This window comes from Triticum urartu, chromosome 5A, assembly GCF_056163025.1.
Source record: "Triticum urartu cultivar PI428250 chromosome 5A, HENAU_Tu73, whole genome shotgun sequence".
NCBI classification, from domain to species: domain Eukaryota; kingdom Viridiplantae; phylum Streptophyta; class Magnoliopsida; order Poales; family Poaceae; genus Triticum; species Triticum urartu.
In genome coordinates this window covers 71,582,291-71,607,970 of record NC_141877.1, presented here as the reverse complement: position 1 = coordinate 71,607,970, position 25,680 = coordinate 71,582,291, and the positions used below count along the sequence as shown (strand labels likewise).

General features: G+C 45.9%; 22 non-coding genes across 22 annotated transcripts; all 22 read left to right on the top strand.

Annotated features, from left to right (window-relative positions):
- Positions 1-187: 187 nt before the first annotated feature.
- LOC147968476 (5S ribosomal RNA) lies at positions 188-306 on the top strand. Its single transcript, XR_015606651.1, has one exon. It is a non-coding gene; the product is annotated as a 5S ribosomal RNA (ribosomal RNA).
- Positions 307-670: 364 nt separating this feature from the next.
- Positions 671-789, top strand: LOC147968475 (5S ribosomal RNA). The gene has a single exon (XR_015606698.1). It is a non-coding gene; the product is annotated as a 5S ribosomal RNA (ribosomal RNA).
- Positions 790-1,153: 364 nt separating this feature from the next.
- On the top strand, positions 1,154-1,272 carry LOC147968474 (5S ribosomal RNA). Its single transcript, XR_015606140.1, has one exon. It is a non-coding gene; the product is annotated as a 5S ribosomal RNA (ribosomal RNA).
- Positions 1,273-1,612: 340 nt separating this feature from the next.
- Positions 1,613-1,731, top strand: LOC147968473 (5S ribosomal RNA). The gene has a single exon (XR_015606749.1). It is a non-coding gene; the product is annotated as a 5S ribosomal RNA (ribosomal RNA).
- Positions 1,732-2,310: 579 nt separating this feature from the next.
- On the top strand, positions 2,311-2,429 carry LOC147968472 (5S ribosomal RNA). The gene has a single exon (XR_015606444.1). It is a non-coding gene; the product is annotated as a 5S ribosomal RNA (ribosomal RNA).
- Positions 2,430-2,793: 364 nt separating this feature from the next.
- Positions 2,794-2,912, top strand: LOC147968471 (5S ribosomal RNA). Its single transcript, XR_015606244.1, has one exon. It is a non-coding gene; the product is annotated as a 5S ribosomal RNA (ribosomal RNA).
- A 364-nt stretch (positions 2,913-3,276) lies between these two features.
- LOC147968470 (5S ribosomal RNA) lies at positions 3,277-3,395 on the top strand. The gene has a single exon (XR_015606595.1). It is a non-coding gene; the product is annotated as a 5S ribosomal RNA (ribosomal RNA).
- Positions 3,396-3,759: 364 nt separating this feature from the next.
- LOC147968469 (5S ribosomal RNA) lies at positions 3,760-3,878 on the top strand. The gene has a single exon (XR_015606447.1). It is a non-coding gene; the product is annotated as a 5S ribosomal RNA (ribosomal RNA).
- Positions 3,879-4,218: 340 nt separating this feature from the next.
- LOC147968468 (5S ribosomal RNA) lies at positions 4,219-4,337 on the top strand. The gene has a single exon (XR_015606495.1). It is a non-coding gene; the product is annotated as a 5S ribosomal RNA (ribosomal RNA).
- A 579-nt stretch (positions 4,338-4,916) lies between these two features.
- Positions 4,917-5,035, top strand: LOC147968467 (5S ribosomal RNA). Its single transcript, XR_015606638.1, has one exon. It is a non-coding gene; the product is annotated as a 5S ribosomal RNA (ribosomal RNA).
- A 364-nt stretch (positions 5,036-5,399) lies between these two features.
- Positions 5,400-5,518, top strand: LOC147968466 (5S ribosomal RNA). The gene has a single exon (XR_015606446.1). It is a non-coding gene; the product is annotated as a 5S ribosomal RNA (ribosomal RNA).
- A 364-nt stretch (positions 5,519-5,882) lies between these two features.
- On the top strand, positions 5,883-6,001 carry LOC147968465 (5S ribosomal RNA). The gene has a single exon (XR_015606746.1). It is a non-coding gene; the product is annotated as a 5S ribosomal RNA (ribosomal RNA).
- Positions 6,002-6,580: 579 nt separating this feature from the next.
- LOC147968464 (5S ribosomal RNA) lies at positions 6,581-6,699 on the top strand. Its single transcript, XR_015606790.1, has one exon. It is a non-coding gene; the product is annotated as a 5S ribosomal RNA (ribosomal RNA).
- A 364-nt stretch (positions 6,700-7,063) lies between these two features.
- LOC147968463 (5S ribosomal RNA) lies at positions 7,064-7,182 on the top strand. Its single transcript, XR_015606745.1, has one exon. It is a non-coding gene; the product is annotated as a 5S ribosomal RNA (ribosomal RNA).
- Positions 7,183-7,761: 579 nt separating this feature from the next.
- On the top strand, positions 7,762-7,880 carry LOC147968462 (5S ribosomal RNA). The gene has a single exon (XR_015605930.1). It is a non-coding gene; the product is annotated as a 5S ribosomal RNA (ribosomal RNA).
- Positions 7,881-8,244: 364 nt separating this feature from the next.
- LOC147968461 (5S ribosomal RNA) lies at positions 8,245-8,363 on the top strand. The gene has a single exon (XR_015605813.1). It is a non-coding gene; the product is annotated as a 5S ribosomal RNA (ribosomal RNA).
- A 364-nt stretch (positions 8,364-8,727) lies between these two features.
- Positions 8,728-8,846, top strand: LOC147968460 (5S ribosomal RNA). The gene has a single exon (XR_015606563.1). It is a non-coding gene; the product is annotated as a 5S ribosomal RNA (ribosomal RNA).
- A 406-nt stretch (positions 8,847-9,252) lies between these two features.
- On the top strand, positions 9,253-9,371 carry LOC147968459 (5S ribosomal RNA). Its single transcript, XR_015606420.1, has one exon. It is a non-coding gene; the product is annotated as a 5S ribosomal RNA (ribosomal RNA).
- A 14,421-nt stretch (positions 9,372-23,792) lies between these two features.
- Positions 23,793-23,911, top strand: LOC147968458 (5S ribosomal RNA). Its single transcript, XR_015606171.1, has one exon. It is a non-coding gene; the product is annotated as a 5S ribosomal RNA (ribosomal RNA).
- A 364-nt stretch (positions 23,912-24,275) lies between these two features.
- Positions 24,276-24,394, top strand: LOC147968457 (5S ribosomal RNA). Its single transcript, XR_015605917.1, has one exon. It is a non-coding gene; the product is annotated as a 5S ribosomal RNA (ribosomal RNA).
- A 364-nt stretch (positions 24,395-24,758) lies between these two features.
- On the top strand, positions 24,759-24,877 carry LOC147968456 (5S ribosomal RNA). Its single transcript, XR_015606082.1, has one exon. It is a non-coding gene; the product is annotated as a 5S ribosomal RNA (ribosomal RNA).
- Positions 24,878-25,240: 363 nt separating this feature from the next.
- LOC147968455 (5S ribosomal RNA) lies at positions 25,241-25,359 on the top strand. The gene has a single exon (XR_015606017.1). It is a non-coding gene; the product is annotated as a 5S ribosomal RNA (ribosomal RNA).
- The last annotated feature ends 321 nt before the right edge of the window (positions 25,360-25,680 follow it).

Genomic DNA, 25,680 nt, shown 5'->3' with positions numbered 1-25,680 from the left:
TGCTGCGGTATAGAGGGAGGGGTGGAAATCGTGGTAAACTCGTCTTCGTAGTTGTGCAAGAGAGTAAGTAGTATAGGGCATTATCCATTAGTAGGCGACGGTTGTAATGGTAGTAAGAATGTATAGCCGTCTTTGTAGCGGACGTGGGAGTGGGAAGCATAAGGGATGAAGCCGGGGGTAAGATGTCTGATGCGATCATACCAGCACTAAAGCACCGGATCCCATCAGAACACCGAAGTTAAGCGTGCTTGGGCGAGAGTAGTACTAGGATGGGTGACCTCCTGGGAAGTCCTCGTGTTGCATTCCCTTTTTAATTAGTTTTGTACGTACGTGAGGAACAGAACGCACGTGCGCGATATATATTAAGCCAGTCATCATATTTTTGACATTTGCGATATGTTTTAGCTCGGAGCTCATTAGTCACGCGTCTAGGGAGAGTTGGGGCGCGAAAAGCGCGTTCTGAAAGGGGTGTAAAATACGTGTTGCTGCGATATAGAGGGAGGGGTGGAAATCGTGGTAAACTCGTCTTCGTAGTTGAGCGAGAGAGTAAGTAGTATAGGGCATTATCCATTAGTAGGCGACGGTTGTAATGGTAGTAAGAATGTATAGCCGTCTTTGTAGCGGACGTGGGAGTGGGAAGCATTAGGGATGAAGCTGGGGGTAACATGTCGGATGCGATCGTACCAGCACTAAAGCACCGGATCCCATCAGAACTCCGAAGTTAAGCGTGCTTGGGCGAGAGTAGTACTAGGATGGGTGACCTCCTGGGAAGTCCTCGTGTTTCATTCCCTTTTAAATTATTTTTGTACGTACGTGAGGAACAGAACGCACGTGCGCGATATATATTAAGCCTGTCATCATATTTTTGACATTTGCGATATGTTTCAGCTCGGAGCTCATTAGTCACGCGTCTAGGGAGAGTTGGGGCGCGAAAAGCGCGTTCTGAAAGGGGTGTAAAATACGTGTTGCTGCGGTATAGAGGGAGGGGTGGAAATCGTGGTAAACTCATCTTCGTAGTTGAGCGAGAGAGTAAGTAGTATAGGGCATTATCCATTAGTAGGCGACGGTTGTAATGGTAGTAAGAATGTATAGCCGTCTTTGTAGCGGACGTGGGAGTGGGAAGCATAAGGGATGAAGCCGGGGGTAACATGTCGGATGCGATCATACCAGCACTAAAGCACCGGATCCCATCAGAACTCCGAAGTTAAGCGTGCTTGGGCGAGAGTAGTACTAGGATGGGTGACCTCCTTGGAAGTCCTCGTGTTGCATTCCCTTTTTAATTATTTTTGTACGTACGTGAGGAACAGAACGCACGTGCGCGATATATATTAAGCCTGTCATCATATTTTTGACATTTGCGATATGTTTTAGCTCGGAGCTCATTAGTCACGCGTCTAGGGAGAGTTGGGGCGCAAAAAGCGCGTTCTGAAAGGGGTGTAAAATACGTGTTGCTGCGGTATAGAGGGAGGGGTGGAAATCGTGGTAAACTCGTCTTCGTAGTTGAGCGAGAGAGTAAGTAGTATAGGGCATTATCCATCAGTAGGCGACGGTTGTAATGGTAGTAAGAATGTCTAGCCGTCTTTGTAGCGGACGTGGGAGGGAGTAACATGTCGGATGCGATCATACCAGCACTAAAGCATCGGATCCCATCAGAACTCCGAAGTTAGGCGTGCTTGGGCGAGAGTAGTATTAGGATGGGTGACCTCCTGGGAAGTCCTCGTGTTGCATTCCCTTTTTAATTATTTTTGTACGTACGTGAGGAACAGAACGCACGTGCGTGATATATATTAAGCCTGTCATCATATTTTTGACATTTGCGATATGTTTTAGCTCGGAGCTCATTAGTCACGCGTCTAGGGAAGTTGGGGCGCGAAAAGCGCGTTCTGAAAGGGGTGAGAGTAGTACTAGGATGGGTGACCTCCTGGAAAGTCCTCGTGTTGCATTCCCTTTTTAATTATTTTTGTATGTACGTGAGGAACAGAACGCACGTGCGCGATATATATTAAGCCTGTCATCATATTTTTGACATTTGCGATATGTTTTAGCTCGGAGCTCATTAGTCACGCGTCCAGGGAGAGTTGGGGCGCGAAAAGCGCTTTCTGAAAGGGGTGTAAAATACGTGTTGCTGCGGTATAGAGGGAGGGATGGAAATCGTGGTAAACTCGTCTTCGTAGTTGAGCGAGAGAGTAAGTAGTATAGGGCATTATCCATTAGTAGGTGACGGTTGTAATGGTAGTAAGAATGTATAGCCGTCTTTGTAGCGGACGTGGGAGTGGGAAGCATAAGGGATGAAGCCGGGGGTAACATGTCGGATGCGATCATACCAGCACTAAAGCACCGGATCCCATCAGAACTCCGAAGTTAAGCGTGCTTTGGCGAGAGTAGTACTAGGATGGGTGACCTCCTGGGAAGTCCTCGTGTTGCATTCCCTTTTTAATTATTTTTGTACGTATGTGAGGAACAGAATGCACGTGCGTGATATATATTAAGCCTGTCATCATATTTTTGACATTTGCGATATGTTTTAGCTCGAAGCTCATTAGTCACGCGTCTAGGGAGAGTTGGGGTGCGAAAAGCGCGTTCTGAAAGGGGTGTAAAATACGTGTTGCTGCGGTATAGAGGGAGGGGTGGAAATCGTTGTAAACTCACCTTCGTAGTTGAGCGAGAGAGTAAGTAGTATAGGGCATTATCCATTAGTAGGCGACGGTTGTAATGGTATTAAGAATGTATAGCCGTCTTTGTAGCGGACGTGGGAGTGGGAAGCATAAGGGATGAAGCTGGGGGTAACATGTCGGATGCGATCATACCAGCACTAAAGCACCGGATCCCATCAGAACTCCGAAGTTAAGCGTGCTTGGGCGAGAGTAGTACTAGGATGGGTGACCTCCTGGAAAGTCCTCGTGTTGCATTCCCTTTTTAATTATTTTTGTACGTACGTGAGGAACAGAACGCACGTGCGCGATATATATTAAGCCTGTCATCATATTTTTGACATTTGCGATATGTTTTAGCTCGGAGCTCATTAGTCACGCGTCCAGGGAGAGTTGGGGCGCGAAAAGCGCGTTGTGAAAGGGGTGTAAAATACGTGTTGCTGCGGTATAGAGGGAGGGGTGGAAATCGTGGTAAACTCGTCTTCGTAGTTGAGCGAGAGAGTAAGTAGTATAGGGCATTATCCATTAGTAGGCGACGGTTGTAATGGTAGTAAGAATGTATAGCCGTCTTTGTAGCGGACGTGGGAGTGGGAAGCATAAGGGATGAAGCCGGGGGTAACATGTCGGATGCGATCATACCAGCACTAAAGCACCGGATCCCATCAGAACTCCGAAGTTAAGTGTGCTTGGGCGAGAGTAGTACTAGGATGGCTGACCTCCTGGGAAGTCCTCGTGTTGCATACCCTTTTTAATTATTTTTGTACGTACGTGAGGAACAGAACGCACGTGCGTGATGTATATTAAGCCTGTCATCATATTTTTGACATTTGCGATATGTTTTAGCTCGGAGCTCATTAGTCACGCGTCTAGGGAGAGTTGGGGTGCGAAAAGCGCGTTCTGAAAGGGGTGTAAAATACGTGTTGCTGCGGTATAGAGGGAGGGGTGGAAATCGTGGTAAACTCGCCTTCGTAGTTGAGCGAGAGAGTAAGTAGTATAGGGCATTATCCATTAGTAGGCGACGGTTGTAATGGTATTAAGAATGTATAGCCGTCTTTGTAGCGGACGTGGGAGTGGGAAGCATAAGGGATGAAGCCGGGGGTAACATGTCGGATGCGATCATACCAGCACTAAAGCACCGGATCCCATCAGAACTCCGAAGTTAAGCGTGCTTGGGCGAGAGTAGTACTAGGATGGCTGACCTCCTGGGAAGTCCTCGTGTTGCATACCCTTTTTAATTATTTTTGTACGTACGTGAGGAACAGAACGCACGTGCGTGATGTATATTAAGCATGTCATCATATTTTTGACATTTGCGATATGTTTTAGCTCGGCGCTCATTAGTCACGCGTCTAGGGAGAGTTGGGGCGCGAAAAGCGCGTTCTGAAATGGGTGTAAAATACGTGTTGCTGCGGTATAGAGGAAGGGGTGGAAATCGTGGTAAACTCGTCTTCGTAGTTGAGCGAGAGAGTAAGTAGTATAGGGCATTATCCATTAGTAGGCGACGGTTGTAATGGTAGTAAGAATGTCTAGACGTCTTTGTAGCGGACGTTGGAGGGGGTAACATGTCGGATGCGATCATACCAGCACTAAAGCATCGGATCCCATCAGAACTCCGAAGTTAAGCGTGCTTGGGCGAGAGTAGTATTAGGATGGGTGACCTCCTGGGAAGTCCTCGTGTTGCATTCCCTTTTTAATTATTTTTGTACGTACGTGAGGAACAGAACGCACGTGCGTGATATATATTAAGCCTGTCATCATATTTTTGACATTTGCGATATGTTTTAGCTCGGAGCTCATTAGTCACGCGTCTAGGGAAGTTGGGGCGCGAAAAGCCCGTTCTGAATGGGGTGAGAGTAGTACTAGGATGGGTGACCTCCTGGAAAGTCCTCGTGTTGCATTCCCTTTTTAATTATTTTTGTACGTACGTGAGGAACAGAACGCACGTGCGCGATATATATTAAGCCTGTCATCATATTTTTGACATTTGCGATATGTTTTAGCTCGGAGCTCATTAGTCACGCGTCCAGGGAGAGTTGGGGCGCGAAAAGCGCGTTCTGAAAGGGGTGTAAAATACGTGTTGCTGCGGTATAGAGGGAGGGGTGGAAATCGTCGTTAACTCGTCTTCGTAGTTGAGCGAGAGAGTAAGTAGTATAGGGCATTATCCATTAGTAGGCGACGGTTGTAATGGTAGTAAGAATGTATAGCCGTCTTTGTAGCGGACGTGGGAGTGGGAAGCATAAGGGATGAAGCCGGGGGTAAGATGTCGGATGCGATCATACCAGCACTAAAGCACCGGATCCCATCAGAAGTCCGAAGTTAAGTGTGCTTGGGCGAGAGTAGTACTAGGATGGGTGACCTTCTGGGAAGTCCTCGTGTTGCATTCCCTTTTTAATTATTTTTGTACGTATGTGAGGAACAGAATGCACGTGCGTGATATATATTAAGCCTGTCATCATATTTTTGACATTTGCGATATGTTTTAGCTCGGAGCTCATTATTCACGCGTCAAGGGAGAGTTGGGGTGCGAAAAGCGCGTTCTGAAAGGGGTGTAAAATACGTGTTGCTGCGGTATAGAGGGAGGGGTGGAAATCGTGGTAAACTCGCCTTCGTAGTTGAGCGAGAGAGTAAGTAGTATAGGGCATTATCCATTAGTAGGCGACGGTTGTAATGGTATTAAGAATGTATAGCCGTCTTTGTAGCGGACGTGGGAGTGGGAAGCATAAGGGATGAAGCCGGGGGTAACATGTCGGATGCGATCATACCAGCACTAAAGCACCGGATCCCATCAGAACTCCGAAGTTAAGCGTGCTTGGGCGAGAGTAGTACTAGGATGGCTGACCTCCTGGGAAGTCCTCGTGTTGCATACCCTTTTTAATTATTTTTGTACGTACGTGAGGAACAGAACGCACGTGCGTGATATATATTAAGCCTGTCATCATATTTTTGACATTTGCGATATGTTTTAGCTCGGAGCTCATTAGTCACGCGTCTAGGGAGAGTTGGGGCGCGAAAAGCGCGTTCTGAAATGGGTGTAAAATACGTGTTGCTGCGGTATAGAGGAAGGGGTGGAAATCGTGGTAAACTCGCCTTCGTAGTTGAGCGAGAGTGTAAGTAGTATAGGGCATTATCCATTAGTAGGCGACGGTTGTAATGGTATTAAGAATGTATAGCCGTCTTTGTAGCGGACGTGGGAGTGGGAAGCATAAGGGATGAAGCCGGGGGTAACATGTCGGATGCGATCATACCAGCACTAAAGCACCGGATCCTATCAGAACTCCGAAGTTAAGCGTGCTTGGGCGAGAGTAGTACTAGGATGGGTGACATCCTGGGAAGTCCCCGTGTTGCATTCCCTTTTTAATTATTTTTGTACGTACGTGAGGAACAGAGCGCATGTGCGCGATATATATTAAGCCTGTCATCATATTTTTGACATTTGCGATATGTTTTAGCTCGGAGCTCATTAGTCACGCGTCTAGGGAGAGTTGGGGCGCGAAAAGCGCGTTCTGAAAGGGGTGAGAGTAGTAATAGGATGGGTGACCTCCTGAGAAGTCCTCATGTTGCATTCCCATTTTAATTATTTTTGTACATACGTGAGGAACAGAACGCACGTGCGTGATATATATTAAGCCTGTCATCATATTTTTGACATTTGCGATATGTTTTAGCTCGGAGCTCATTAGTCACGCGTCCAGGGAGAGTTGGGGCGCGAAAAGCGCGTTCTGAAAGGGTGTAAAATACGTGTTGCTGCGGTATAGAGGGAGGGGTGGAAATCGTGGTAAACTCGTCTTCGTAGTTGAGCGAGAGAGTAAGTAGTATAGGGCATTATCCATTAGTAGGCGACGGTTGTAATGGTAGTAAGAATGTATAGCCGTCTTTGTATCGGACGTGGGAGTGGGAAGCATAAGGGATGAAGCCGGGGGTAACATGTCGGATGCGATCATACCAGCACTAAAGCACCGGATCCCATCAGAACTCCGAAGTTAAGCATGCTTGGGCGAGAGTAGTACTAGGATGGGTGACCTTCTGGGATGTCCTCGTGTTGCATTACCTTTTTAATTATTTTTTTACGTACGTGAGGAACAGAACGCACGTGCGTGATATATATTAAGCCTGTCATCATATTTTTGACATTTGCGATATGTTTTAGCTCGGAGCTCATTAGTCACGCGTCTAGGGAGAGTTGGGCCGCGAAAAGCGCGTTCTGAAAGGGGTGTAAAATACATGTTGCTGCGGTATAGAGGGAGGGGTGGAAATCGTGGTAAACTCGCCTTCGTAGTTGAGCGAGAGAGTAAGTAGTATAGGGCATTATCCATTAGTAGGCGACGGTTGTAATGGTATTAAGAATGTATAGCCGTCTTTGTAGCGGACGTGGGAGTGAAAAGCATAAGGGATGAAGCCGGGGGTAACATCTCGGATGCGATCATACCAGCACTAAAGCACCGGATCCTATCAGAACTCCGAAGTTAAGCGTGCTTGGGCGAGAGTAGTACTAGGATGGGTGACATCCTGGGAAGTCCCCGTGTTGCATTCCCTTTTTAATTATTTTTGTACGTACGTGAGGAACAGAACGCATGTGCGCGATATATATTAAGCCTGTCATCATATTTTTGACATTTGTGATATGTTTTAGCTCGGAGCTCATTAGTCACGCGTCTAGGGATAGTTGGGGCGCGAAAAGCGCGTTCTGAAAGGGGTGAGAGTAGTAATAGGATGGGTGACCTCCTGGGAAGTCCTCGTGTTGCATTCCCTTTTTAATTATTTTTGTACATACGTGAGGAACAGAACGCACGTGCGTGATATATATTAAGCCTGTCATCATATTTTTGACATTTGCGATATGTTTTAGCTCGGAGCTCATTAGTCACGCGTCCAGGGAGAGTTGGGGCGCGAAAAGCGCGTTCTGAAAGGGTGTAAAATACGTGTTGCTGCGGTATAGAGGGAGGGGTGGAAATCGTGGTAAACTCGTCTTCGTAGTTGAGCGAGAGAGTAAGTAGTATAGGGCATTATCCATTAGTAGGCGACGGTTGTAATGGTAGTAAGAATGTATAGCCGTCTTTGTATCGGACGTGGGAGTGGGAAGCATAAGGGATGAAGCCGGGGGTAACATGTCGGATGCGATCATACCAGCACTAAAGCACCGGATCCCATCAGAACTCCGAAGTTAAGCGTGCTTGGGCGAGAGTAGTACTAGGATGGGTGACCTCCTGGGAAGTCCTCGTGTTGCATTCCCTTTTTAATTATTTTTGTACGTACGTGAGGAACAGAACGCACGTGCGCGATATATATTAAGCCTGTCATCATATTTTTGACATTTGCGATATGTTTTAGCTCGGAGCTCATTAGTCACGCGTCTAGGGAGAGTTGGGGCGCGAAAAGCGCGTTCTGAAAGGGGTGTAAAATACTTGTTGCTGCGGTATAGAGGGAGGGGTGGAAATCGTGGTAAACTCGCCTTCGTAGTTGAGCGAGAGAGTAAGTAGTATAGGGCATTATCCATTAGTAGGCGACGGTTGTAATGGTAGTAAGAATGTATAGCCGTCTTTGTAGCGGACGTGGGAGTGGGAAGCATAAGGGACGAAGCCGGGGGTAACATGTCGGATGCGATCATACCAGCACTAAAGCACCGGATCCCATCGGAACTCCGAAGTTAAGCGTGCTTGGGCGAGAGTAGTACTAGGATGGGTGACCTCCTGGGAAGTCCTCGTGTTGCATTCCCTTTTTAATTATTTTTGTACGTACGTGAGGAACAGAACGCACGTGCGCGATATATATTAAGCATGTCATCATATTTTTGACATTTGCGATATGTTTTAGCTCGGAGCTCATTAGTCACGCGTCTAGGGAGAGTTGGGGCGCGAAAAGCGCGTTCTGAAAGGGGTGTAAAATACGTGTTGCTGCGGTATAGAGGGAGGGGTGGAAATCGTGGTAAACTCGTCTTCGTAGTTGAGCGAGAGAGTAAGTAGTATAGGGCATTATCCATTAGTAGGCGACGGTTGTAATGGTAGTAAGAATGAATAGCCGTCTTTGTAGCGGACGTGGGAGTGGGAAGCATAAGGGATGAAGCCGGGGGTAACATGCCGGATGCAATCATACCAGCACTAAAGCACCGGATCCCATCAGAACTTCAAAGTTAAGCGTGCTTGGGCGAGAGTAGTACTAGGATGGGTGACCTCCTGGGAAGTTCTCGTGTTGCATTCCCTATTTAATTATTTTTGTACGTACGTGAGTCGTGTTGCATTCCCTTTTTAATTATTTTTGTACGTACGTGAGGAACAGAACGCACGTGCGTGATATATATTAAGCCTGTCATCATATTTTTGACATTTGCGATATATTTAGCTCGGAGCTCATTAGTCACGCGTCTAGGGAGAGTTGGGGCGCGAAAAGCGCGTTGTGAAAGGGGTGTAAAATACGTGTTGCTGCGGTATAGAGGGAGGGGTGGAAATCGTGGTAAACTCGTCTTCGTAGTTGAGCGAGAGAGTAAGTAGTATAGGGCATTATCCATTAGTAGGCGACGGCTGTAATGGTAGTGAGAATGTATAGCCGTCTTTGTAGCGGACGTGGGAGTGGGAAGCATAAGGGATGAAGCCGGGGGTAACATGTTGGATGCGATCATACTAGCACTAAAGCACCGGATCCCATCAGAACTCTGAAGTTAAGCGTGCTTGGGCGAGAGTAGTACTAGGATGGGTGACCTCCTGGGAAGTCCTCGTGTTGCATTCCCATTTTAATTATTTTTGTACGTACGTGAGGAACAGAACGCACGTGCGCGATATATATTAAGCTTGTCATCATATTTTTGACATTTGCGATATGTTTTAGCTCGGAGCTCATTAGTCACGTGTCTAGGGAGAGTTGGGGCGTGAAAAGCGTGTTCTGAAAGGGTTGTAAAATACGTGTTGCTGCGATATAGAGGTAGGGGTGGAAATCGTGGTAAACTCGTCTTCGTAGTTGAGCGAGAGAGTAAGTAGTATAGGGCATTATCCATTAGTAGGCGACGGTTGTAATGGTAGTAAGAATGTATAGCCGTCTTTGTAGCGGACGTGGGAGTGGGAAGCATAAGGGATGAAGCCGGGGGTAACATGTCTGTAAGTGCATCTAGTGCCACCCCTAGTTGGTTTTGGAGTATTGACGACAAACCTAGTTGAGGGACTAACGTGTTTGTGAGAATTGCAGGAAAACACAGGTAGAAGTCCCTCATTGATTCGGTTTTATTACCAGAGATGACCCCTAAAAATGTACGAAGACATTGAAGACAATGATTGTTTATGAAGATATTCATATTGAAGACAATGACATGAGAAGACTCCCTATGAAGTTTATGGAACTCGAAGACTTAGATCCTTCGTAGATTTATTTCATTTATGTTGTGTCATAGGAATCACCGTACTGTTAAGTGGGGTCCAAGAGAACCAGTCAGAATGACTGAAGTGATGCCTAATTCAAATCCTATGTCTTCGAGCGAAGACTTTGAGAGAAAATCTTGTCCAGAGTCAGACAAGTCAGCTTTACTTGTAGCCCAAGTAAAGTTGCCGTGTGAGTTCAAAATTCGACCGTTGGTACACGTGTCAGTTCCTTAGTGACCCAGGGTCATTTCGGACAGATCAGGTCGGGTTGCCAAGTGGCTATAAATAGTCCACCCCCCACAACCATAAACGGTTGGCTGCTCAGATTTAAGTGCACGGCTTTTGTCGTTGGAGAGCAACCCACCTCGAAGACTTTGAGAGAAAAATTCCTAGTGAGGAGAAAAGCCCTAACCACCCAGAGCCAGAGTAAATTGGGCATCACTTAAGTCTTCATGTCTGTGTGATTTGAAGACTTATTACACTTGAGGACTGTGCATCCTCCAGACGGTTAGGCGTCGCGTTCTGAGCATCCAAGAGAAATTGTGGATTGCCAGTGAACGAAGTCTGTGAAGGTTTGGGAGTCTACCTTGAAGACTTACCTGAGTGATTGTGCGAGGTCTGTGTGACCTTATCTCAAGGAGAAAACGGTGAGGACTGGGTGTCTTGGACTAAGTGTCCTTGACTGGGTGTCCGGGACTGTGTGTCCTTTGGTTTAAACACCTAACTGCTCCAACCAGACGTACAGTTGTCACAGCAAATGGAACTGGTCCAACAAATCATTGTCTTCAACGTGTCACTGGTTTCATCTTCACTTCCTTTTACTTACAGTTATTCATTGTGAAGCCATTGCATGCTTGCTTTATCTTTTGTCTTCACAACATGAATGTATGATCTGTTTGGCTTCATAACTTCTTCCTACCTGATCCTTATTACATTGAAGCTGTTTGTCATTGCACTTTCAATCTATTGAATACATGACCATGGCTGGCCTAGTGTAATCTAACTTCCGCTGCATAGTAATAGGCATAATCTTCACTGTTTGTCTTCATAACTCTCACGTATTGAAGACTTTCATAAAAATTGCCTATTCATCCCCCTCTAGTCGATATAACGCACTTTCAATTGGTATCAGAGCAAGGTGCTTCCTTGTTCTGTGTGATTCGGTTTAACCACCTGGAGTTTTAGCTATGTCGACTGCAGGGATAATCAAAGTCTCCGCTGCTTGCCCCGTCTTCGATGGAACTTAATATCCCTACTGAAAGAATAAGATGCGCATGCATCTTGAAGCCATTGACGTCGACCTATGGTATGTCGTCGAAAACGGCGTTCCCAAGGCTGGAGAAGGTGTCACTGCTGCTGATGTCAAGAAGTTCGTTCAACTGGACTCTACTGCCAAGAATATCATCTGTGGTCATCTGACCAAAGGACAGTATGGCCGTGTGAGTGCCTTGAAGACATCCAAACTGGTGTGGGACTGGCTCTCCAAAGTTAATGAAGGCATATCAACCCAGAGAGATCAAAGAATCAGTGTCCTTCGCAATCTCTTCAACCGCTTCAAGCGAAATGACAATGAGAATGTCCAGCACACCTTTGATCGGCTCACTGACATCACAAATGAGCTTCAAGCCCTCGGCGCTACTGAGATCACCAAACATGAAATCGTCAAGACGCTGCTGAGATCACTTGATAGTTTGTTTGACATTCTGGCCCTGATGATTCAAGAACGTCCTGATTTCAAGACACTCGATCCGTCCGACATACTTGAGAGGCTCAACACACATGAGTTTCAGCTTTCTGAGAAAAGAGATATCTACGGTCCAAACTATGGGCGAACTCGTGCTTTGAAGGCAAAAGCTGTCTCCTCATCTGAATAAGAATCTGACTGCAGTTCTGATGATCCTGAAGACATTGGAAGAGAACTTGCAATGCTAGTGAAGAAGTTCCAAAAATTCACCAAGAAGAAAGGCTTCAGAAAATCTTCACGATCAAGCTCAAGGAATGATGAAGTTTCTGCTCATGACTACAAGAAGAAAACATGTCACAAGTGCAAGAAAACTGGACACTTCATTTCTGAGTGTCCACAGTGGGACAATGAGAACAGAAGGAAGAAGAAGAGCAAAGAATATGATTCTGACGACAAGAAAAAGAAGAAATACTCAAAGTCTTCTTCCAAGTCTTCATCAAAGTCTTCATCACACAAGAAGAGCTCATCTGGCAAGGCACGTGCGTTTGTTGGCAAGGAGATGGATTCAGAGGAGGAGTCCGCATCTGAGGAGGCAGAGGTGGAATCTGAGGAGGAGTCTGATTCTGGCATTGCGAGTGTAGCTACAACATACGTCGCCAAGTCCATCTTCAACACTGAAGACAATAACTGCATCACCGACACCGACGCAAATGACAAGAACGACTCCACTCCTACCTACTGCTTCATGGCACGCGGTGCCAAGGTAAACACACGCACCACTCGCTATGAAACATCCAGTGACGATGACTCTGAATGTGATTCAAAACCTAGCTACAAAACACTTGCTAAAATTGCAACTGAACAACAGAAAGCTATGGAACATATTCAAAAACTGTTAGACAGAAGCAATGATCTATTGGGTGCTGAAATGACTCGATCTGAATCCTTAATTGAAGACATAAAAAACCTTCACGTTAAGTATCAGGAACTTGAAGATCGTCATGATACTCTCTCAACAACTCATGAAAAGCTTTCCTATGACTATCTTCAAAGGAAGCAAGAACTTGAGAAATTGAGGGTGGCTCATGAAGATCTTCAAAAGGAAAACGAGTCACTTCGCGCCGAACAGATCAGTCCCGCTCAGGAAGGAGTTGAACCACCATGTCTTAAATGCATTGAGCGTAATAATGCTAATTCTGTTGCTGAATGTTCCACTGCTACTACTGTTCCAATATCGTCAACTGTTGATGTGGCAACTAACCCCTCTGCTGAGGGTACCACTGCTATTGCTGATGAGAATGCTAGGTTGAAGACATTGCTTGAAACAGGGATGTACAAAAGTCTGAAAGGGCATCAAACATTATGTGATGTCCTTAAGAAGCAGATTCTGAACCGAAACCCCAGGAAAGAGGGTGTTGGGTTCGAGAGGAGAATTAATGCAGATGGCTCTTACTGGAAACCTGAGCAGTACCCCAAAACCATATGGGTTGCTGCAAAGGAATCCTTAGTAGATCCATCCAATCTGTCTGGCTTCACTTGTGCTAACCCAATTATCATTGATGAATCCTTTGATGCAAACTATAAACTGTTTAAGAATCAGAATGGTGAAGTGTTTGCCAGGTACATTGGTACTAACTGCAGGAATGGACCGCCTACGAAGAAGATCTGGGTTCCGAAAACATGTCTGGAAAATCTTCCTGTGAATGTCTTCATGACACCTCACTTGAAGAAGACAAACCCCGGTCCAAAGGCTTCATACAGACAGAGGACTCACCTGAGTCACACTAACGCAAATGTTTTGCAGGGAAACCATACTCAGGCATATGAATATGAGAGCGGTTCATCGAACCGTCATGTTCATATGACCAAAAATTATTCTGCTTATGCCTATGAGTATTATTGTCCCCCTGCTAGACTGTTTGCTAAGGCTTCAAAGCCAAAATTCTCAGATGCTGCACTTAGACTTATAGCTTCTAAGCCACCCTTGAAGATGTGGGTGGTTAAAAAAGCTTAACTCTCTTTTGCAGGGAAAGGTCTCCAGCACAAAAACAAAATCTTCTGATGCTATTGCTGGGGACCATAAAAATCTTGTGGGGAGCAAGATAAACTGCCCAAATGGCATCATTATGTAATTCGTTCCTGAATCGCATGCTACTCTCCCCATTAGTCCTAATCTGGATCTAAGTTTTCATAACCCACTGGTTCGTCAAATGTTTATGCTTCACAACACTCTTCGTGAAGCCTATCCCCCTAACTGCACTGTAGGGTACGACACCAGCGAATTCAAAGTCTTCAGAATGGATTATTGACAGTGGGTGTACAAATCACATGACTGGCAGAAGAAGCCTTCTTATGGACTCAACTTTACGTCCATCCGACAAGAGCCACATTACATTCGCTGACACTGGTAAAAGTAAGGTATTGGGTCTAGGTAGAGTTGCAATCTCAAAGGATCAACACATGGATAAAGTCATGCTTGTTGAATCCCTTGGCTTCAACTTAATGTCTGTCTCAATGCTTTGCGATTTGAATATGATTGTAATGTTTGGCAAATATCGCTGCCTGGTGCTAATGGAATCTGACAAATCTCTAGTGTTTGAAGGGTATAGGAAAGGTGATTTGTATGTGGTAGATTTCTCAGCAGGACCACAACTTGCAGTATGTCTTCTTGCAAAAGCTTCAGAATGCTGGCTTTGGCATCGAAGGCTTGGGCATGCTGGCATGAGGAACCTCCACACTCTTGCGAAGAAAAAGCACGTCATAGGCATCGAGGGCGTCAAGTTCAAGAAAGATCACTTATACGGTGCCTGTGAAGCAGGGAAAATGACAAGGGCAAAACATCCTTCGAAGACAATCATGACCACTACTCAACCCTTCGAACTGCTTCACATGGATCTTTTCGGTCCCACTCACTACTCAACTTTTACTACTTCTGCTTGCCTCTATGGCTTCGTAATTGTTGATGATTATTCTAGATATACTTGGGTGCACATAATCCTTTACAAGAATGAAGTGCAGGATGTCTTCAGATGCTTCGCAAATCGAGCTGTGAACAATTTTGGCGCCAAGATAAAGCACATCAGAAGTGACAATGGCACTGAATTCAAGAACACTGGCCTTGATACATATCTGGATACCTTGGGCATCACACATGAATTCTCAGCTCCATACACGCCACAGCAGAATGGCGTCGTCGAACGCAAGAACAGAACACTCATTGAGATGGCCAGAACAATGCTAGATGAATACAAGACTCCAAGATAATTCTGGACTGAAGCCATTGATACTGCATGCCATACAATCAATCGTGTTTATCTTCACAAGCTTCTGAACAAGACATCTTATGAACTCCTAACTGGCAAGAAGCCAAATGTCAGTTACTTCAGAGTATTTGGCGCAAAATGCTGGATCAAGGACCCACACCACACCTCAAAGTTTGCACCAAAAGCACATGAAGGCTTCATGCTTGGATATGGAAAGGATTCGCACTCCTACAGAGTCTTCAATCTCTTCCACTACAAAGTGGTTGAAACAGTGGATGTGCGATTTGATGAAACCAATGGGTCACAAAGAGAGCAATTGCCAAATGTGCTAGATGAAGTTCCAGCAAATGAATCAATCAAGCTTATGGGAACTGGAGAAATTGTACCTTCTGAAGCTCATCCTGAAGAAGAACTTATCATCTCAGCACCTGATCCACATGAAGACAATGCTCAGCCTGAAGATATACCTTCAAATGACCATATAGATCAGCAAGAGCAAAGTCTTCGCCCCACACACCCTCGTGTTGCAAATGAAGTACAAATTGACAAAATACTTGACAGCATCAATGCACCTGGTCCACTCACTCGTTCAAGGGCAACTCAGCTAACAAACTTCTGTGGGCATTTCGCATTCGTCTCAATATCAGAACCCAAGAAAGTTGAAGAAGCCTTCATGGAACCTGAATGGATTCAAGCTATGCAAGAAGAGCTTCAACAGTTTGAGCTGAATAATGTATGGGAACTGGTTAAGCGTCCTGATCCACGGAAGCACAACATAATAGGCACCAAATGGATATACCGCAACAAGCAAGATGAGCATGGTCAAGTTGTCAGAAACAAAGCTCGTCTCATTGCTCAAGGATATACTCAAGTGGAGGGCATTGACTTCGATGAAACATTTTCTCCTGTGGCTAGGCTTGAAGCGATACGCATACTGCTGGCCTATGCAAATCATCATAACATACTTCTCTATCAGATGGATGTGAAAAGTGCCTTTCTCAATGGCAAGATTGAAGAAGAAGTGTATGTTGCACAACCACCTGGCTTTGAAAATCCAAAACATCCTGATATGGTATACAAGCTCAACAAGGCACTGTATGGCCTCAAACAAGCCCCTAGGGCCTGGTATGATACACTCAAGTACTTTCTGAAAAGCAAAGGCTTCATACCTGGTTCCCTGGATCCCACTCTTTTCACGAAGACATATGATGGTGAACTGTTTGTGTGCCAAATATATGTGGATGACATTATCTTCGGCTGCACCAATCAGAAGTATAGTGAAGAGTTTGGATATATGATGCAAGAGCAATATCAGATGTCCATGATGGGGGAGCTGAAGTTCTTCCTCGGTCTTCAAATACGGCAACAACGCAACGGCATCTTCATATCTCAAGAGAAATATCTTAAAGAGTGCCTGAAGAAGTTCGGTATGCAAGACTGCAAAGGCTTCACAACACCAATGCCAGCCAAGCATCATCTGGGTCCCGACGACAATGGTAAAGAGTTCAATCAAAAGGTATACCGCTCCATGATTGGGTCTTTGCTTTATTTATGTGCATCTAGGCCAGATATCATGCTTAGTGTTTGCATGTGTGCTCGATTTCAAGCGACACCAAAGGAGTCGCATCACTTAGCTGTGAAGCGAATTCTTCGATATTTGGCTCACACCCCAACTCTAGGATTATGGTATCCAAAGGGCTCAGAGTTTGATTTGGTTGGATTTTCGGATGCTGATTATGCTGGTGACAAGGTTGATCGCAAGTCTACATCAGGCACATGTCACTTTTTGGGACGATCACTTGTATGTTGGTCTTCAAAGAAGCAGAACTGTGTATCACTCTCCACTGCTGAATCTAAATACATTGCTGCTGGATCTTGCTGCGCTCAGCTTCTGTGGATGAAGCAAACACTCAAGGATTATGGCATTCATCTGAAGCAAGTGCCACTTTACTGCGACAACGAAAGCGCCATCAAGATTGCCAACAACCCAGTTCAGCACTCGAAGACAAAGCACATTGAAATTCGTCATCACTTTCTCAGAGATCATGTTGTGAAGGAAGACATTGATATCATACACGTCAACACTGAAGAACAATTGGCAGATATCTTCACCAAGCCCTTGGATGAGAAGAGATTTTGCAAGTTATGGTGTGAGCTAAATATCTTGGAATCCTAAAATGTCCTGTGATCAGGCACACCTCCTAACACTTAAGCATGTTGATGACTTAGATGTGCAACACACGAGGTAGCGTATATCTTCAAACAATGAAGACATACATTCTAAGTGTGAATACATTAATGTGGAATTTGACTTCGGAGCGCCATGATAATTGTGCGCCGTGTCTGGGTCTAATACTTCCTATACGGTGGGTAACGCCACCACCAAACGTTCCATTTTGAAGTGTTTCTCTCATGGCGTTACCTCTCAATGTCTTCACATTTGGTTTGGCTTCATTCTCAGTATGTCTTCATGATTATCTTCACTGCGTTGATTATATGGATATATATGTACTGATGTTCTGTCCTCTACAGCATTCACTTATAGCTATGTCTTCTTGGTTGAATCTTTTGAACTAAGTGAATGTGATCGGACCCTAACCTCTCTATGCTTTCTATCTCAAACTCTATCTCTCCAAGTCATATGCATTCTGTTGAAACTGTCAAATGTCTTCACTGTGTCCTTGTCAGCTGAAGACATAGTGACAACCATAAAAGTCCGTTTTTAATGCGCATTCCTCCACATAAGATCCGGAGAAGCAGGAACGACCGCCCGACAATTTAGGCGTGCGTGGGACGTGGAACAAATCCCAATCTTCCTCTAACTGGCCATGCGTGCCTCAAATGCGAACCGCCAGGGGTACCTGCGTAATAGCGCAGTGCCGCCTCTATCCCTATAAATACACGATTCACTGCGGTCATTATCTCCTTCTTCCACCCTCGCACGAACCCTAGCGCCACCGCTAGCACTCAACGACGCCGGCGACGAAGCGCTTCACTGCCGCAACCTCTCCGACGCCGTTTTCACGCCGACAGCGGACATCGCTCTCTCCGCCGTCGCCGTAGGTGTCTTCCGTCGCCAAGTTAGGGCACGGAGGATCGAACTGCTCGACCTCAACTCTCACTTCGTCTAGCAGTTCCAAGTGTGGTAAATAAAACCTCTTTTTACAGCCTCTTTTGATCCCATAGTTCAGTCACTTTCTGCTATAAGGAGTTTCTCTTCACATCAGTTAGTTATCTCGCTACATCTCATGACATGCCTAGTATATTCACTTGTGCTTCATAAGGTAGTTAGATTCCTCACTTGTACTGATCTGTGGGTTCATACAAATCTGGAACCAACTTCTTATCTGTGAGTGAATGTCTTCGCACAATGAGGTCTATGTCTTCAAAACCGATTTATCTTCAAAATCTTCTGAGAATGCATATGACCTCTTCCCCTTCCCTCGCACCTTAATGCTGTCACAGGTACATGTCCGTGGGAGAATCCTTTGGTTCTCATAGTCTGCATTCATTTGCAGAGTACTTGCAGCATCACATCAACTCTCCTGAAGCCAGTTCTTGCAAAAGGAAGCCTTTGAAGCCTTTGAACATCTTGAAGCCTTTCAAGTTATTCATGGCTTCAGAAACAGCAGCAAGGAAGGGAGGCAGACAGCGACGTGGTGAAACGTCCAAAGATCTTCCTGATGAATTGGCAGAGATGTACAAAACTGATCCTGAAGAAAGCTATGGTCAGCGCAAGACACGAATCCAATGGATTCGAAGATATTGGGCAGAGCAATGGTTCCACTACCGCTTCGTCACTCAGGAATATGCGGAGAAGTGCGCCATCAAGAGACCGTGGGGAGACGTACTATACAAAAATCTCGTACCCAGGTCCAGAGTCGAAGCCATTGCTCAAGGCTTCTATCCATGCATGGTGAGAGGACCACAGCCAGCTGAAGCACATCCGTCATCACTTCTCTGGTGCCGCGATGATAATCTCTTCAAGCGCAACTTTCAGTTTGCACAACAATCAGCGAAGATAAATAAGAAGAAATTTGGGCTTGACTTCAACCCTGGTCCCTCCTCACCAAGGGCAGATGGCACACGCGACGCCGATCCCAATATCATCGGGCCGTATGCCAATCTTGCAGGCCTCATCACTCGCATCCTAGTCCAAGGGACTGCTGTGAATGACCCTCCAGCAGATACTGAGTCAGATGACGCCCCTGCTGCGCCGAAGCCGAAGCAGAAGAAGCCAAAAGCTTCAAAGCCAGCCGCTTCTCCCAAGATCGCAAGAGTGAAGCCTTTAGCAACTGCACCTCCCGAAGCCAGTATGCAGTCAGAAGGCTTATCACGAGTCCAAGCCCCAAGAAGCCAAGAAGCCTCAGCCACACACAGCCAAAGAGCTCACAGCTGCTGACATTCTGCGCTGCGAAGCCATTGATCTCTCAAGCGATGAAGATCTTGGAGATGATGCTCTTGAGCAGCTCATCAAGAGCAAGGAGGAGGCTGAAATCTTCAACAATCTGCCTCTGTTTGATGTCGCCATCATCCACAACTTCATCGATGAATGGTTTGCCTCACCGGACATCAGCTTCAACGATCTGCAGCTGCCCATAGGCCTCAGCGTTGCCTTTCAAGGTGCAATTTCTTCAGAACTTGCAATAGCCCAGCGAATTGTAGAACTGAAGCAGAAAATTGATTATGAAAAGGCTCAGTTCAAGAAGCACGTGGCCAAGCTCAGCGTGCAAGAAGTGAAAAACTTCAAGATCATGTTGCACGAGCTGAAAGAGAACTTTCTAAAGACGCGTGCTGAAGCTCAAGGCTCGCGAGAGCGCATGAAGACTTTGGCTGATCGCTGCGTGCAGGCCTACAATGAGGCAGAGAAGCGCAAGGCACTTGGGCGTCCTGGCATTGACCCCAGGATGGCCGCGAAGAAGAAAAAGAAGGCTGCTGTTCTTGAACCTGAAGCGCCAAGGTCAGAAACTGCTCCGATTGTCTTCCCCGCTGCAACGACTGGCTCAAAGCCAAAGAGTCGATCAACCGCCTCACAACACAAGAAGACACGGACTGCAGAGGCTAAAGCTAAGAAGAGAAAACATTCTGAAGCCTCTCCTTCTGAACCCATCATCAAGAAGCGCAAGACCAAGAAATCTCGGGCTGCTCCCACAGAGCCCTTGACAGTTGAACCCCTCTCCGTCCGCTATCCTGACGCAGATCGTCAGTTGACTGTGCATGAACCCAACACTGAAGACATTCCAGCAGACGAACCCAACACTGCTGAAGACATTGGTCTCCAAGACAATGTGCAAGGTGATGCAGCCCTTCCTCAGCTTGAGACAAGCGAACTGATCAGTATTGGTCATCCATTGACGCCAATCACACAAGATGCATCGTGGGCAGATCGCCCATAGGAGGAAGATGAGCCCCAACCCACTACAACTCCACCGGCGCCTACATTCCGTAGGCTTCGCAAAGGGCCAAGGGCTCAGGCTGCTGACGACATTCCGGCTGCATCAGCCGAAGAGCATGCAGAGATACCACAAGCTCCAACTCCCCCACACCAACAAGAAGCAGTTCTCAAGGAGAACGTGCCTGAGTCTGCAAATGTTGAGGCTGCCACAAACAACGCCGAAGCATATGTGGAGCCCAACCCAACAATATCTTCAGAAGACAATGAAGCTACTGCTCCTGAACATTCTGTGCCTGAGTCTGCTGCCGGACCACAATTCAACTATCATATTGCGTACAGACCCCAGGTCCAGAAGCCGATCCCACGACTACCAAGGTTCCCAGGTCCTGCATCAGCTCCTGGTTCCTTCAACATCAACGGCTTCAGGGCAGATAACACGTTTTTCGACCGCTCCAAGAACCCTTATTCAAGGGAACGAATTGTATCAGATAGGTTCTGGAGCCATCAACAGCGCAGCTATTATTCATGCATCCTATACAACCAAGGCCGCATCTTTCCTCACAAGCGCCTTGAGGTTGAAGCTGATGCTGGTGTGCCTGGTCTGGAAGAAGCACTGGATTGCTTCAAGCAAGTGGGTTTGCTGCCATTTATCACTGATGAAGAGCACTGGAACGAAGAGCTTCTGCTCCAGTTCTATGCCACTTTGCATATCAAAGGCTATAACAGAGATCCGAAGACATGGATTCTGGAGTGGATGACAGGCAATATCCATCATGAAGCCAATGCTTTCGACCTAATTGAGCTTACCGGCCTTCCCACTCCTGGCGAATTCTTTGAAGACGGGTGCCAACTCCATGCTGAAGCAATTGAGAGCATATTTCAGCGTCCTGAGCCAGATATGAGTCAGATGCTCTCAATAATGAAGCCACTGCCTCCTAATGCACCCTATCCAACTAGGTTCTTCGTTGAAGACTTAGAGTACCTGCCCAGAACAATATATCACATCATAAGGCGGACTCTATGGCCTGTAAAGGGACACTCTCGATATGCAACAATCGATGGTGCAATGAAGACTCTCATCTTCTGCATTCTTCATGGCAAATGCTTCAATGCACATGATCTCTTCATCCATCACTTTGCAGCATCTGCCTCAGAACTGTTTGGATTAAAGTTCTATGCTCCTTGGGTTATGAGGCTGATCAAGCTTCACTCTGCAATCTCCTATCAACCCTCAGCCCGCAACCATAGGATATTTTTGCCAGATGTGGACACATCTGCTGAAGCAATATATCCAGAGCCTGGCAAGCAACCAAATGTGGACACACGTCGAATCTGCACCAAGCTCATCTGCACCGCCACCAAACAACTCCACCGATCCTGCTGCGCCTGGGAACGCGTAGAAAACTCTATGTCTTCAAACCTTTTTGGTCATCACTGACAAAAGGGGGAGAAGCATGATGTTTATAGTGTTCAAGCGGGTCACTTTGGTCGGGTGCCTCTATATTTTGCTACATTTTGCTTCGTGCTTACAACTCCCGTTTTTGCTACATTTGCTTCTTTGAGTTGTAACACTTAGCCTTGATGGCCGTCTGCTACCTGCTTGTCACTCAGTTATGCGAAGATAAATTCCGCATGTGCGACAATAAATTCCGCACTCATCTCTTACTGCAGACGTCCATTTTCCATTATGCATGTCATTATCTTCATATACTTTCACATGCATAGTGGATTGTCATCATAAGTTGAAGTGGATCTCCACAAGTACAACCTGCCATGTGCATTTGCATTCAAAAGGCAAATTACTTATATGCACATCTTCAGGGGGAGCCCTTGCAACTTATGAAGACAAATTCCTTTACTATTTCACAAATTATGTTCCCCGTTGAAAACTTCAACTAGTTTGTCATCAATCACCAAAAAGGGGGAGATTGTAAGTGCATCTAGTGCCACCCCTAGTTGGTTTTGGAGTATTGACGACAAACCTAGTTGAGGGACTAACGTGTTTGTGAGAATTGCAGGAAAACACAGGTAGAAGTCCCTCATTGATTCGGTTTTATTACCAGAGATGACCCCTAAAAATGTACGAAGACATTGAAGACAATGGTGGTTTATGAAGATATTCATATTGAAGACAATGACATGAGAAGACTCCCTATGAAGCTTATGGAACTCGAAGACTTAGATCCTTCGTAGATTTATTTCATTTATGTTGTGTCATAGGAATCACCGTACTGTTAAGTGGGGTCCAAGAGAACCAGTCAGAATGACTGAAGTGATGCCTAATTCAAATCCTATGTCTTCGAGCGAAGACTTTGAGAGAAAATCTTATCCAGAGTCAGACAAGTCAGCTTTACTTGTAGCCCAAGTAAAGTTGCCGTGTGAGTTCAAAATTCGACCGTTGGTACACGTGTCAGTTCCTTAGTGACCCAGGGTCATTTCGGACAGATCAGGTCGGGTTTCCAAGTGGCTATAAATAGTCCACCCCGCACAACCATAAACGGTTGGCTGCTCAGATTTAAGTGCACGGCTTTTGTCGTTTGAGAGCAACCCACCTCGAAGCCTTTGAGAGAAAAATTCCTAGTGAGGAAAAAAGCCCTAACCACCCAGAGCCAGAGTAAATTGGGATCACTTAAGTCTTCGTGTCTGTGTGATTTGAAGACTTATTACACTTGAGGACTGTGCATCCTCCAGACGGTTAGGCGTCGCGTTCTGAGCATCCAAGAGAAATTGTGGATTGCCAGTGAACGAAGTCCAGAGTAAATTGGGATCACTTAAGTCTTCGTGTCTGTGTGATTTGAAGACTTATTACACTTGAGGACTGTGCATCCTCCAGACGGTTAGGCGTCGCGTTCTGAGCATCCAAGAGAAATTGTGGATTGCCAGTGAACGAAGTCTGTGAAGGTTTGGGAGTCTACCTTGAAGACTTACCTGAGTGATTGCGCGAGGTCTGTGTGACCTTAGCTCAAGGAGAAAACGGTGAGAACTGGGTGTCTTGGACTAAGTGTCCTTGACTGGGTGTCCGGGACTGTGTGTCCTTTGGTTTAAATACCTAACCGCTCCAACCAGACGTACAGTTGTCACAGCAACTGTAACTGGTCCAACAAATCATTGTCTTCAACGTGTCACTGGTTTCATCTTCACTTCCTTTTACTTACAGTTATTCATTGTGAAGCCATTGCATGCTTGCTTTATCTTTTGTCTTCACAACATGAATGTATGATCTGTTTGGCTTCATAACTTCTTCCTACCTGATCCTTATTACACTGAAGCTGTTTGTCATTGCACTTTCAATCTATTGAATACATGACCATGGCTGGCCTAGTGTAATCTAACTTCCGCTGCATAGTAATAGGCATAATATTCACTGTTTGTCTTCATAACTCTCACGTATTGAAGACTTTCATAAAAATCGCCTATTCACCCCCCCTCTAGTCGATATAACGCACTTTCAATGTCGGATGTGATCATACCAGCACTAAAGCACCGGATCCCATAAGAACTCCGAAGTTAAGCGTGCTTGGGCGAGAGTAGTACTAGGATGGGTGACCTCTTGGGAAGTCCTCGTGTTGCATTCCCTTTTTAATTATTTTTGTACGTACGTGAGGAACAGAACGCACGTGCATGATATATATTAAGCCTGTCATCATATTTTTGACATTTGCGATATGTTTTAGCTCGGAGCTCACTAGTCACGCGTCTAGGGAGAGTAGGGGCGCGAAAAGCGCGTTCTGAAAGGGGTGTAAAATACGTGTTGCTGCGGTATAGAGGGAGGGGTGGAAATCGTGGTAAACTCGTCTTCGTAGTTGAGCGAGAGAGTAAGTAGTATAGGGCATTATCCATTAGTAGGCGACGGTTGTAATGGTAGTAAGAATGTATAGCTGTCTTTGTAGCGGACGTGGCAGTGGGAAGCATAAGGGATGAAGCCGGGGGTAACATCTCGGATGCGATCATACCAGCACTAAAGCACCGGATCCCATCAGAACTCCGAAGTTAAGCGTGCTTGGGCGAGAGTAGTACTAGGATGGGTGACCTCCTGGGAAGTCCTCGTGTTGCATTCCCTTTTTAATTATTTTTGTACATACGTGAGGAACAGAACGCAAGTGCGCGATATATATTAAGCCTGTCATCATATTTTTGACATTTGCGATATGTTTTAGCTCGGAGCTCATTAGTCACGCGTCTAGGGAGAGTTGGGGCACGAAAAGCGCGTTCTGAAAGGGGTGTAAAATACGTGTTGCTGCGGTATAGAGGGAGGGGTGGAAATCGTGGTAAACTCGTCTTCGTAGTTGAGCGAGAGAGTAAGTAGTATAGGGCATTATCCATTAGTAGGCGACGGTTGTAATGGTAGTAAGAATGTATAGCCGTCTTTGTAGCGGACGTGGGAGTGGGAAGCATAAGGGATGAAGCCGGGGGTAACATGTCGGATGCGATCATACCAGCACTAAAGCACCGGATCCCATCAGAACTTCGAAGTTAAGCGTGCTTGGGCGAGAGTAGTACTAGGATGGGTGACCTCCTGGGAAGTCCTCGTGTTGCATTCCCTTTTTAATTATTTTTGTACGTACGTGAGGAACAGAACGCACGTGCGCGATATATATTAAGCCTGTCATCATATTTTTGACATTTGCGATATGTTTTAGCTCGGAGCTCATTAGTCACGCATCTAGGGAGAGTTGGGGCGTGAAAAGCGCGTTCTGAAAGGGGTGTAAAATACGTGTTGCTGCGGTATAGAGGGAGGGGTGGAAATCGTGGTAACTCGTCTTCGTTGTTGAGCGAGAGAGTAAGTAGTATAGGGCATTATCCATTAGTAGGCGACGGTTCTAATGGTAGTAAGAATGTATAGCCGTCTTTGTAGCGAACGTGGGAGTGGGAAGCATAAGGGATGAAGCCGGGGGTAACATGTCGGATGCGATCATACCAGCACTAAAGCACCGGATCCCATCAGAACTCCGAAGTTAAGCGTGCTTGGGCGAGAGTAGTACTAGGATGGGTGACCTCCTAGGAAGTCCTCGTGTTGCATTCCCATTTTAATTATTTTTGTACATAGGTGAGGAACAGAATGCACGTGCGCGATATATATTAAGCCTGTCATCATATTTTTGACATTTGCGATATGTTTTAGCTCGGAGCTCATTAGTCACGCGTCTAGGGAGAGTTGGGGCGCGAAAAGCGCGTTCTGAAAGGGGTGTAAAATACGTGTTGCTGCGGTATAGAGGGAGGGTGGAAATCGTGGTAAACTCGTCTTCGTAGTTGAGCGAGAGAGTAAGTAGTATAGGGCATTTTCCATTAGTAGGCGACGGTTGTAATGGTAGTAAGAATGTATAGCCATCTTTGTAGCGGACGT